At 54.5% G+C, this 13321-nt stretch overlaps 2 pseudogenes; both read right to left on the bottom strand.

The window, feature by feature from the left end:
• Positions 1–1207: 1207 nt before the first annotated feature.
• Positions 1208–2336, bottom strand: LOC101041100 (suppressor APC domain-containing protein 2 pseudogene; annotated as a pseudogene).
• Positions 2337–8651: 6315 nt separating this feature from the next.
• On the bottom strand, positions 8652–9268 carry LOC101041417 (fibronectin type III domain-containing protein 10-like; annotated as a pseudogene).
• Positions 9269–13321: the final 4053 nt, after the last annotated feature.

Below are 13321 nucleotides of genomic sequence, written 5' to 3'. Positions count from 1 at the left end.
CCAATCCCAGCTCTCCTATTTGGCCGTCAAACCGTGAAGTCCCCTCACCTCTCTATGGCAGTTTCCTCATTTGTAAAATTGGGTTGATGAGGATTAAATGCTTTAATGTACCTCAAGTGCCTAGCCGAGGGCCTGGCATTCAGTAGGTGCTCAATAAATGCTTATCCTTTTTCCTCTGTCTCTGTCATCCTACACATCCCTGTGGTTTGTGGTATACATACAGCTTTACACATATCACCTCCCTTGTGGCAAAGCTTGAACCTTCCCCCCCCAGAGGCTGCTGCATACAGTAGGTGTGCAATAAATGCCTGCTGTGTGGTTGACTAAGAAACCAGTTGCTGCTGTTCTGTGGGGATCTGGGCAAACCTAAGTGCTTCCATACGGGTACCCTGGGAGGCCTGGGATGGAGGCTGTGCCAGGCTGGCCTCAGTGGTGGTGAAGCCGTTGATTCCACAACTTGTCCCTTGTTTTTCCTTCTCAAGTCACCAGGACACCTAGTCCTCGTTAGGGGCTAATTACTGGCCAGCTATGGGCCTGGGGCTGGGGGGCTGTTGGAAGACTGTGTTTGGAGGAAAAGAGCTTTCTTTTCAGGAATTAAAAAAGAAGGGAGAAGGCTTCTGCTCTATGAATCAAAAATTTGGGTGAACATCCCCGCGGGCTCCATCTCCCCCACTTTCCCCTCCCCATCTTCCCTGTTCTCCACCTACACAGATGTCTGCGGAGCCTCCAGACAGCGTGCTCCCACCCACAGCTGAGATTCAAGTCGGATTAGCTGGGAGCCTCCCCCTGCCCTGTTGCTGGCTGGGCAGAGAAACACAGGCCTGGAAGTAATGGCAAGAAGCAGGGCGGTAATAATCTGGCTCCAGCATCTCTGCTGGGGCTTCCTAGTTTACCAAACATTCACGTGGTCTCTTGACAACCTTGGTAAGTGTGCGTGTTGGGAGACAGCGTCCCTGCTTCCAGATGAGAAAAAAGAAAAACATGGGCGATTTAGATGATGTGCCCCAGCCCATGTCAGCACCAGGGGCCAAAACCGAGTCCAGGGCTGGGCGCGAGGTCAGCCTGGGGCGGGCCTGGGGAGCCCGATGGCAAGGGGGGCAGGCAGGCGCCTGGGCCCGCCGGGGGTCTCCAGACAGAGAGGATGAGTGCGAGGGGCGCCTGCTGTCGCAGGGCTGAGTGCCAGGCCGGCCCTGGGGACCTGCTGGCCTCACACGGGCTGCATGAAGGTGGAGTCCAGAGCCCCGTCGTCCTGCAGGCTCAGGGCGGGGCCTCCACAGCTGCTAAATGAGCGGGACTCCTCCTGCTCCAGCTGCGTGATGCACTCACTCTTCTCGGCCACCTCCTGGGTGAGGAGTCGGTTCTGCACCTTCGGCATGAGGATGGTCTGCTGCTGCCAGCCGGGGCAAGGTGGACGTCAGGGCAGGGCAGGGCAGGGGGCCGGGAGGAGGAGTGGGCAGGGCCCGGCTGGCACAGGCCGCAGCCAGCAGCTCCCCCAGGCCCCGGGACACCTCCTGTACCTCGGGCAGTAGCCGCCCCAGTGGGCGGGGCTCCCCGCGGCCCCGAAGTCGGCACGGGCTCTGCTCTGGCCCAGGCTTGCTGGCGCTCCGGCACTCCTGCTGCTGCTGCTGGTACCAGCCGCTGCCCCGCGCCATCATCTCCGAACCCTGCAGCAGCACCTCCTCCTGCTCCAGCTCCTTCACCTGCTTCGGCAGGCCGCAGCCCACGCCGTCGGTGATGGTGAGCCTCCGACGTTCCCCTCGGGCACCCGGCCTCCGGGCATCCCCTGAGTCCGCCTCCAGGGCCTGCAGGCCGCTGCATCTGCGTCCGCGCTCGGGCTCCATTCCAGCGCCGCGCTCTGGGGCTGTTCGGGCTCCGCGGGACAGGTGCCGCCTGGACTGGGGGCACAGCTGCTCCGGGCTGCGGGTCCGCACCCCTGAGGCCGGCCTGAGAGCGCGCACGCCCAGGGGCAGGGCCTTCCTCTCCAGGACAGGCCACGGCTAGTAGGGGGGCACCCACACCAGGAGCTGCAGCAGCGGCGGAGGCGGCGACTGGTCCCCTGGGGGGCCGTCAGCCTCAGCAGCGAGGTGCGCAGGCCGGCCACGAAGCGCTCGAAGATCAAGTCGCCGCTGGCCGGGGCCACCTGGCACAGGCCCTGGAGCCCCCCGCGGGGCAGCGCGGGCGCGTCGGCATTCTGTCAGCGGGACTCGATCTCGCGCAGGTGCAGCAGCCGCGCGACGGTCGTCCAGGCTGTGGAACAGGCTCGCTGGCTCTGCAAGAAGGCGCGGGGGCGAGGGGGCGGGCTCGGCGGGCGGCAGGCAGCCCCGCTCAGCCGTCATGGCTTGGGTCCCCTGTCCACCCGCTTTTGTTCCCGTGCGGCCCCACGTCGGGGCCGGCTCAGCGTGCTCCTGTGTTTATTTTTAATAGATAATAAAATAATAAAATGGGTTGTGTTGCCCAGGCTGGTCTCGAATTCCTTGGCTCAAGGGATCCTCCCACCTTGCCCTCCAGAGCGTTAGAATTACAGGTGTGAGCCGCTGCACTGGACAAAGAGGAATTTTATAGGCAGAACACTGCTGAGCCTTGCCATGGCATGATAATGTGGTTTCATTTTAATTTGTCCCCTTCAAATGTTTCTCTTTTTTAAAATTATTATTTTTGGCCAGGCGTGGTAGTGTAAGCCTCTAATTCCAACACTTTGAGAGGCTGAGGCAGGAGGATACATTGAGCCCAACAGTTTGAGGTTACGAAGCTATGATTTCACCACTGCACTCCAGCCTGGGTGACAGAGTGAGACTCTATCTCTATTTATTTTTAAAGACGCATAATAATTGTACATAATTTACATAATTGTACATAATTATAATTGTACATATTGTGATGTTTCAGTACATGTACCTCCAAATGTTTCTGAGTGTGGCTATGAAGTGTCGCTGTTCCCTGATAATCACCACTCGGTGTTGATTTTTATGTATCAATCTTTTTTCATGTTAATGTCAACTGAGAGGAAATGTTTGTAGATCATAAGCAGAAATACAGTTTCCCCCAAGAGCTCAGCTGAGGCTGAAAGGGAAGGAGGGGGAGGGAAGAACACTCACATGCTCTGGAAATGAGCCAGCATGAGTGCAAATCCCAGCCCTGACATTCGACAGCCAAGGGCTCAAGTGAAAAAGGAGACAGAATTCACAAACACACACACACACACACACAGGCAAGCATATCTCAATAGGAACTCAGAGTGAATACTATGTGTGGATCCAATAGAATGTTACCTTGGGCCAAGCAAGGTGGCACATGCCTGTAACCCCAGCATTTTGAGAGGCTAAGAGGGGCAGATCATTTGAAGTGAGGAGTTTGAAACCAGCCTGGCCAACATGATGAAAACCCTTCTCTACTAAAAATATAAAAATTAGCCAGGCATGGTAGTGGGTGCCTGTAATCACAGCTACTCGGGAGGCTGAGGCAGGAGAATCGCTTGAGCCTGGTAGGTGGAGGTTGCAGTGAGCAGAGATCATGCCATTACACTTCAGTCTGGGTGACAGAGTGAGACTCAATCTTAAAAAAAAAAAAGAAAGAAAGAAAAAGGAAAAGAATGTCACCGTTAAATCCTAATGACAGTGGAGAAACCTGGCATACACTACTGTGCCAGGTGATGAAGCTCATCAGCAGTGAGAAGTCATGTGGCTATTATGTGCTCTTGATGGAATGTGACATGAAGGCCTTCACATCTGAGGTCTTTCTCCCTAAAACCCATCACTCCAGTCTGACCATGAGAAAGACACTGGACATATGCAATTAAGGGACAAGCTACAAAACACCTGACCAGACCTCCTCATGACTGTTCAGGGTACCAGAAACAAGAACACATGGGAAACTGTCTCAGCCCAGAGGAGCCTGAAAAACAAAATGACTTCTTAGGATTACTGGACAGATGGATAGGTGGACTGATGGATGGATGTACTGATGGGTGGGTGGACAGATTGGTGAGTGGGAGGACAGATGGATGGCTGGACAGATGGATGGGTGGGAGGACGGATGGATGGCCGGACAGATGGATTGGTGGGTGGGTAGGTTGGTGGGTGGATAGGCAGATGGCAGGTGGGTGGGTGGGTAACTGGGTAGATAGGTGGGTGGGTGGATGGTTGGGTAGATGAGTAGATGGGTGGGTAGGTGAATGGGTGGATGGATAGGTGGAGGAGTAGGTGGAAGGATGGATGAGTGGATACATGGTTGGGTGGATGGCTAGGTCAGATGGGTGAATGGATGGATGAATAAATGGACAGATGGATGGATGATGACTAAGTGGGTTGGTGGTTGGGTGAATGGATAGATGGCTCTGGCTGGATGTATACGTGGATAGATGGATGGATGGATAGATGGATAGATGAATGAATGGGTTGGTGGGTGGATGGATGGATAAATGAATGGCTGGATAGATGGGTGAGTGGATGGATGAATTGGTAGATGAGTAGATGGGTGGATGGGTGAATGAGTGTATGGATAGGTGGATGGGTGGATGGAAGAATGTATGAATGGATGCATGGTTGGGTGGATGGGTGGGTGGGATGGGTCAGTGGATGGGAGGGTGGATGAGTGGGTAGATGGATGGATGGATGGATAGATGGATAGATGGATGGATGACTAGGTGGGTTGGTGCCTGGGTGGATGGATGGATGGATGGATGACTACATGGGTTGATGGCCGGGTGGGTGGATGCATGGATGGATAATGGATGGATGGGTAGGTGGATGGATGGATAGATAAATGAATGGCTGGATAGATGAATGTGTGGATGGACAGATGGACGATGGATGAATAGATGAGTGGAATCATGGGTGAGTGAATGTATGGATGGTGGATGGCTGAGTGGTTGGACGATTGCATGAATGGCTGGATGAATGTTGGATGCATGGATGGATGGATGGTGGACGGAGGGGTGAATGAATGAGAGGATAAGTGGATAGATGCCTGAGTGGACAGATCCAATGCATAGATGGATGGATAATGGATGGATGTATGTATGTATGTATGGATGGATGGATGGATGAAAGGATGGGTAGGTAAGTGGATAGATGCCTGGGTGGGTGAATGCTGACTAGATGGATAGCTGGATGGAGAATGGGTGGATATAGACAGATAAGCTAGAAAGGTAGATATCAGATGAATATAGAGGCACACACTCATCTTCATATATACATGCATATACACACATGTATTCCCATACATATCTTCCCTACAAATACATACGTTTTCAAGCATGCATTTCCTAGGACTTTCCTAAATTACAGTTTCTGAGACATTCCAATCTGACCTGCCCCTGCTTTGTCCCTTGTCCCTTCCTCTCTGCTCACAGATGTCCAGTCACTAAATTCTGCCAGTCCGGCTTCTACAAGGGTGGTCAGTTACTGACTTCTTTTTACCACCTCCACCCCCTTGACAGGCATTGTCTTGCTGGCATCCTTAGGTGTCAGGAGGGGTGTCAGACTCCTGCTTTGGGTCTGGCCCCTCTGTGTCCTCATCACGAGGCTGCCATCTTTCTGACACATAAACCTAAACCACTAAGTCCTTGATATAATCTTGGGTTTCCCCCTGAGCACTGTGGACACATGGGCTGGTGCTTCTCTGGGGTGGGGCCATTCTGAGCACTGCAGGGTACTGAGCAGCATCCCATGCCACTCCAGGCCAGGAGCCTCCCCTCCAAGTTGTGACAACCACAGATGTCCCCAGACATTGCCCAGTGTCACCCAGTGGCCAGGATCAGCCCCATGTGAAGACCACTGGGTTGGAGGTTTCACCACAGAGAGTTGCAGCAGCAAGAAGACACCAGGAGGAGCCAGGTGTGGAGGCTCATGCCTGTAATCCCAAAACTTTGGGAGGCCAAGGTGGGTGGATCATGAGGTTAAGAGATTGAGACCATCCTGGCAGTGAAACCTCTGTATCTACTAAAAATACAAAAATTAGCTAGGCATGGTGGTGTGTGCCTGTAGTCCCAGTTACTCCAGAGGCTGAGGCAGGAGAAGCACTTGAACCCAGGAGGTGGAGGTTGCAGTAAGAAGAGATTGCACCACTGCATTCCAGCCTGGCCTGGCGACAGAGTGAGACTCCATCTCAGAAAAAAAAAAAAAAAAAAAAGACACCAGGAGGATCAGGAGGATGTGACCTGCATAGACTCACCAGATCCTCCCTGAGCATTTGGCTTTAGATTCTCTGCCTGGTCAGAAACATTCCCAGTTGCAGACCCAGGTACCTCTTCTGCCCCTCTGGCCTCACCTGCGTACCCCATGTTGCTTCCTCTGCTGGGAAAGCTCACCCTCTCTCTCAGGTCCCGGGTGGAAGGACAGAGAGCTTCCCGGGGCATGATGTCTTCTGATGAGAATCACAGCTGCTGAGATGCAGCTGCAGGGGGCTGAGAAAGTTCCCTGGACTCAGGGGAGCTGTGAACAACAGCCAGCACCTGTGTTGGGGTTGGGATGCAGGTGGCCACTCTATAATGGCCACAGATGGGCAGCAAAGGGGAGACAGGCCTGGGCTGCTGAGTCACTGGGCCTCGTGCAATTCTCAAGAAGCTGTAACTCGAGGCAGCATCACACCCACAGTGGAAGCCTGGAAAGTTGGGGACACTGTCTCAACCTCCAGGAGCTCAGGGTTGGGAGGGCGCTGATTAATGCTCATGATCCCAAAATCCCTAACACACGGAGTAGCCTCTGTGACTTGCCATGCAACCCATGGACACCTTAACAACAGAGGTTTCACTTTAGCCTGGGCTTCTCCCCAGGCCCTGTGGACGTCGGGCCCAATCCTTCTCTGGGGTAGGGGCATCCTGGACACTGTGGGGTGCTGAGCAGTGTCCCTGGCCTCTGCCCACTCCATGCCAGGAGCACCCCCAGACATGACCACCACAGATGTCCCCAGACATGGCCTAGTGACGCCTGAGTACAGAATCATCCTGGGTGAGACCCCTGGGGTTAGGGGATTCCACAGATCGCCAAGAGACTCTGCATCCCATTATTCTCTGCTCCACTGAGATCCCAGGAGGCTGCACACATTGAAATCCACACCCCGAGTGGGGAGGGAGAGAGGGGCAACAGTCACTTCTGCCTGTTGCTCCGGCACCAACCCAGGCAGCTCTGCTGTGGCTTCTCCTGGGCATTAGTTGGCCTGTGTCACATTGTCAGAACAGGTGGCTGCTGTGTGGTGCCATCGAGTCCCTGCTAGTTCCCCTTGTCCTGGTAGGGTCACCTGTTGCCCAAGGAAGCCCATCTACCTGACAGGTGACCTGGAGGATTAGCTTCCCCCAGGACCCTTAGGCTGGGCCTGTGAGTGTCCAAATCCACGGCTCCTAAGCACCCTGGGCACCCTCCAAGTGTGGGTTTTAACATCCCTGTGAGATTGAATACCTGTGCCACAAATGTCACAAAGAGTATGGAAATAAAAGAATATTTATCTGAAAAAAAAAAACACTTTTTTTTTGTTTGTTTGTTTGTTTTTTTGTTTTTTGGTCTGAGGATGATGGACATTTAGACACTGGAGCCAGGTTTGCACCTGACCGGCGCCACGCAGGGGTGGGTGGAGCAAAGACAGAGGTGGGCTGCAGGTGTCATGGGGCACCAGCTGGGGCCTAGGGTGCCTGGGGTGAGAGTGGGTGTTTGGCCACAGTGACCAGGAGGGGGTCAGGTCAAGTCCAGGTGGTCAGAGCCAGGGGTTCCAGGAGGGGAGAGCAGTGCCATACCCCTCATAATGTCCAACATCACAGAAAGCAACCTCGGCCAGGGACACAGGTCTGCAGCAGGTGGGCAGGGTCAGTTTTGCTTCCATGTGGGCGGCATTGCCGGGGCCAGATCCTGGCTCTCAACCCCCGGACCTGCAAAGGCTGGTGCTGTCCGTCACACCATGGCCGCCGAGGCTGCCTGGGTCAGCTGAGGCTTGGGATCCAGGCAGCAGTGGAAGGTCAGGCTGCTTGAGGCTGGTGTCTAACGTTCTGCACTGGGACCTGTGCTGAGGGCGGCCATCCCAGGGAATGCGGGCCAGGTCTCCCAGGTCATGGCTCCCGGCTTGTCAAACACCCTCAATGAGACCGAACACTGCAGGCCCTCACCTCATGCTTCTGCAATGCTGGAAGTGGGGTGTCTCTGAGGGAACGCTGACCAGATACATGGAGGGGCTGGCCAATCTCAGGGCCACAGACCCCGTTGGACAGCAGAGGGTGTTGTCTCGTGCGGTGGGCCTGAGATACTAAGGCAGGAAGATCACCTAAGCCCAGTGGGGTGGGGCGGGGAGCGCAGGCTCCAAGGGCTGCACCCCGGGCCTGCAAAGCACACAGTGAGCCAGCAATGGCCCCGGCCCATCTTGGACAATTTGGCACAGGATGGAGGTGCGGGGTGATCTGGAATGTCCATGGCTCTTGCTGGAAGGGGCGCCATGCCCTGGCCGCCTCTAGGAAGGCCTCTGGATGAGGCTGGCACAGCAGGGCAGGCCCACGGGCCAATCGAGAGCCGGAGTGTGGGAGTCTGATGCTCACCTGGGAGGGGCGTGCACTGATGCGAAGGTGCCGTGGTCGTCGCTGGCAGGCCCTCAAGGAAGCAGCAAGAACGAGGACTTGAGAGCGGACGGAGAACCTGGGAGCTCCGGCAAGCTTGGGCAGGTGGCCTCGCGCTTCAGGGGTGTCTGCGCAGGCCGGGGCACCTGAGGGCCAGGCGCATGAGGTTCTCGGTGATGTAGGCCACCAGATGACCACCAGCATGACGCAGATGGAGCCGCCCACAGCTGTCATGGGCACCATGCCGGCTGGCTAGGCGGTGAACTCCACGCACCCGGCTAGCTCGGCGGGCTGGGGGTGGGGGGCTCCGGCGTGGGGGCGGCGGGCCAGGCGCACAGCGGCAGCTGCTGCAGGCACAGGCGGTAGAGGACGCCATCGAGCACGTCGGGCAGCAGGTAGTCACGGCAGGAGGCCCCAAGCAGCAAGCACTCGTACTGGAAGCGCGTGTAGGTGCCGCGGCACGAGCAGTTGAGAGCGAAGGCGCGCACGGGGCGCGCGGCGGCCAGGGCCAGGCCACTGCAGGAGGACGCCGTGGTTGCGCAGGATGCTGGCGCCGCAGGGAGCGGCTGGCCGGGGTGTGTGCAGCCCAGGGCCTGGCAGGGGAAGCTGCACGGGCCTACGGAAGCACAGGCGCCCGCCACCCGCCCTGGGGCCCTAGGGCATCACCTTCTAGAGGCACCAGGGTGTGTCGGCCGGCGCGCAGGCGGCCAGCAGCACCAACAGCGGGGTGCGCATCCCGTGGCTGGGCCAGGGCGGCGGGGCCCGGGTCGTGGCACTGGGTCACGTGGGCCGCGCCGCCACCGCCACTGTCCCGGATGCCAGCTCGCCGTCCTCCCTGCGCTCCCCGGGAGATGGGGTGCCCTGGTTTACACTGTCTGCCCTGTTGCAAACGTATTCTGTTGCTGAGTGTGAGTAGGGAGCAGATTCAATATTTTTTCCAGCAATGAACACAGGTCTCTCCTGCTCTGCACTCTGTGTATGGAGGCCAGATCATTCTCTGGGGTGGGGTTGTCCTGGGCACTGCAGGGTGCTGAGCCGCATCCCTGGCCCCCACCCACTCCATGCCAGAGGCACCCCCAGTCATGACAACCACGAATGTCCCCAGACATCACCCAGTGTCCCCTGGGGCAGGATCACCTGGTTGAGAACCACTGCTAGGTGACTGCTATCTTCATCGCAGCCCCGGAATAGAATTGACATCAGGGTTAGACACAGCAGGAGTGGAGGCTGTGGGTGGCTGGTGACCCTTCGGTGGAGAGAGGGAGGGCGGGCTGATGCCTGGCTCTGGGCTCAGGGAGCAGGGATGATGTGACCAGGCTCTGGCTGCCTCATCTGGGGTGAGCACTTTTCTTCCTAGAGAACTCAGGGGTGCTTAGATATTGGTGGAGGTCTATTTTGGTTTTTTGTTTGTTTTTGGAGACAGGGTCTCACTCTGTCACCCAGGCTGGAGTGGAGTGGTACGATCTTGGCTCACTGCAGCCTTGACCTCTCAGGCTCAAGCCACCTTCCTCCTCAGGCTCCCAAGTAGCTGTGAATACCACAGGTGCTCATCACCATGCCCAGCTAATTTTTGTATGTTTAGTAGAGATGGGTTCTCTCCATGTTGCCCAGGCTGCTCTTAAACTCCTGGGCTCAAATGATTCTTCCACCTCAGCCTCCAAAAGTGCTGGGATTACAGGCATGGACCACTGCGCCTGGCCCTTGTGGGAGGATTTGAACACCTGCACGTGGAGGAATTAGAAACCACTTAAAGGGAAAATACAGAAAGTCTTGATCTAGCCTGGAGAAAACCAAGAAGCGGCTTTAGAATGGAAAAGGATGTTTACGTGGTATAGAGGCTGATGAAATAAGTTGTGATAGAATTAGCCCAGAAACTCATTTTTTCTCTTTTTCTTTTTTAAGACAGGGTCTTGCTCTGTTGCCCAGGCTGGAGTGCAGTGGTGAGATCATAGCTCACTGCAGCCTTCACCTCGTGGGCTCAATTGATCTTCCTGCTTCAGCCTCCTGAGTAGCTGGGACTACAGGCATGTGCCACCACATCTGGCTAATTTTTGTATTTTGTATTGTTTTTGTAGAGTCAGGGATTTGGGATTACATGCAGGAGTCACCACACTCAACCCACATGATCATTTTAATAGATGTAGACAAAATTCCACACTCTTCGTGACAAAAACACTCAACAAATTACAGACAGAAGAAAATTTCCTCCACGTGATTAAGTAAATCAGGAAAAATCCCGCAGCTACTACCATACTCAACGGTGAGAGACTGGGTGCTTTTCCCCCAAGCCAAGAACAAGACAGGGAGCCGTGGCCCATGCCTGTAATCCCAGCACTTTGGGAGGCCAAGTAGGGAGGACAGCTTGATCCCAGGAGTTGAAGATCAACCTGGGACAGATGGTGAGCTCCATCTGTAAAAAAAAAAAAAAAAAAAAAAAAAAAAAAAAAATTAACCAGCCACAGTGGTGCTCGCCTGTAGTCCCAGCTCCTCAGGAGGCTGAGGCAGGAAGATAGCTGGAGCCTGGGAGTTTGAGGTTGTAGTGAGCCATGATTGCACCACTGCACTCCAGCCTGGGGCAAAAGAGCAAGACCCTGTCTCAAAAAATAAAAAATAAATCAGGGCCAGGCTTAGTGGCTCATGCCTGTAATACCAGCACCTTGGGAGCCCAAAGCAGGAGGATCACTTGAATCCAGAGTTCAAAACCCTAGTTCTGCAAAAAATTAAAAAATTAGCCAGGCACAGTGGTGCATGGTTGTAGTCCCAGCTACTTGGGAGGCTGAGGTGGGAGGATCACTTAAGTCCAGGAATTCAAGGCTGCGGTGAGCTGTGATCACACCACTGCACTCCAGTCTGGGTGACAGGGTGAAACCCTGTTTGAAAAAAAAAATTAAGGCTGGGCATAGTGGCTCAAGACTATAATCCCAGTGCTTTGGGAGGCTGAGGTGGGTGGATCATTTGAGAGGTCAGGAGTTTGAGACCAGCCTGGGCAACATGGTGAAACCCCATCTCTTCTAAATATACAAAAATCAGCTGCGCGTAGTGGCAGGTGCCTGTAGTCCCAGCTACTCAGGAGGCTGAGGCAAGAGAATTGCTTGATCCTGGGAGGCAGAGGTTGCAGGGAGCTGAGATCATGCCATTGCACTCCAGCCTGGGAGACAGAGCCAGACCCTTGTCTCAAGAAAATAAATAAAGAGCAGGGACAAGATAAGGGTGGCTGCTCTCGCTGCTTCCATTCATTATTGTTACTGCAAGTTCAAGCCAGGGTGACTGGACATGAAAATGAAATAAAAAGCATCCAGATTGAAGCCAGAGAAGAAATGCCATTTCTGTATTTACAAACAGCCTGATGTGACGTAAAATGTTCCCAGGCACAATTTGTGCAGCAGAAATATGGTGCTTCACAGGCTGCTTAGAAACCTAGTGGGTCACTCCAGCACAAACTATTTCCCTAGGCTTAATGAGGGCATGAGAGGGTGGCCGGGGCCTGGTGACAGTGTTGTTTGTCCACTGGGAGAGTCTGGCTGAATTACAACTGGCCTTTACATCCTCATCAGCTCCCTGGGCACAGCCTGAAAGATGTCAGATTAAAAAGTCACACTGAAATAAACCATCCTGACTCGGCTCTCAGCAGAGCGACAGGTAGTAAACAGACTTAAACACACATCTTGAGGTTTGTTTTCCTTTTAAAGTCAACACCTGGTGAATTGCACAGGGTCGGACAGAGCAGTCAAAGGGCCTGTTCCCCAGGCTGGGAAAAGGGCAGGAGCCCCAGACACCAGCCCTGCAGAACTCTCTCCCATCAGTCAGGGGCCATATTTCTTTTCCGTCCTCCTCTGACCTTCATTTCAAACCACCTACTGATGAATCAAACCTTGGCGCCCTCCTTGGGAACTCTGTACTCAGAGTGACCAGCCCGACCTTGGTTGCCCAGGGTTGTCCTGGTTTGTGTCGACCAAGTCCTCAGACCCAGCACACCAGGGCTTGCTGATTGTACTGCAGACCCCACTGGGTGGTCGTCTTTCTGGGGAAACTGGCTTCTTTTCCTCCCCGACCCCCTTGCTTTGACTTGAGGGTTGCATCTCTCTTCCCAGGTGTTCAGGTGTGAAATTGACCATCCCTGGCCAGCCTTGGTGCTAGCTGACCCCCAATCTCCTTCCTTTTCTTTCTTTTAAGACAGAGTCTCCCTCTCTGCCCCAAGCTGGAGTGCAGTGGTGGGATCTCAGCCCACTGCAAGCTCAGCCTCCTGGGTTCAAGCGATTCTCCTGTCTCAGCCTCCCAAGCAGATGAGACTACAGGTGCGTGCCACCATGTCTGGCTAATTTTTTCTTTCTTTCTTTCTTTTTTTATTTTCTGAGACAGAGTCTTGCTCTGTTACCCAGACTGGAGTGCAGTGGCAAAATCTTGATTCACTGCAACCTCTGCCTCTGGGTTCAAGTGATTCTCCTGCCTCAGCTTCCTGAGTAGCTGGGATTACAGGCATGTGCCACCACACCTGGCTAATTTTTGTATTTTTAGTAGAGATGGGGTTTCACCATGTTGGCCAGGCTGGTCTCAAACTCCTGACCTCATGATCTGCCTGTATCAGCTTCCCAAAGTGTTGAGATTACAGGCATGATCCACTGCACCTGGCCTGATTTTTTGTATTTTTATCAGAGATGGTGTTTTGTCATGTTTACCAGGCTGGTCATGAGCTCCTGACCTCAAATGATCCACCCACCTTGGCCTCCCAATGTGCTGGAATCACAGGTGGGAGTCACCGTCCTGGTCCCCCAGGTCTCATTTCTTGTA

The sequence above is a fragment of the Saimiri boliviensis genome, chromosome 1 (assembly GCF_048565385.1).
Source record: "Saimiri boliviensis isolate mSaiBol1 chromosome 1, mSaiBol1.pri, whole genome shotgun sequence".
Taxonomy (NCBI): domain Eukaryota; kingdom Metazoa; phylum Chordata; class Mammalia; order Primates; family Cebidae; genus Saimiri; species Saimiri boliviensis.
The sequence above is the reverse complement of the archived record's forward strand: the minus strand, read 5'-3'. Positions and strand labels throughout refer to the sequence as shown.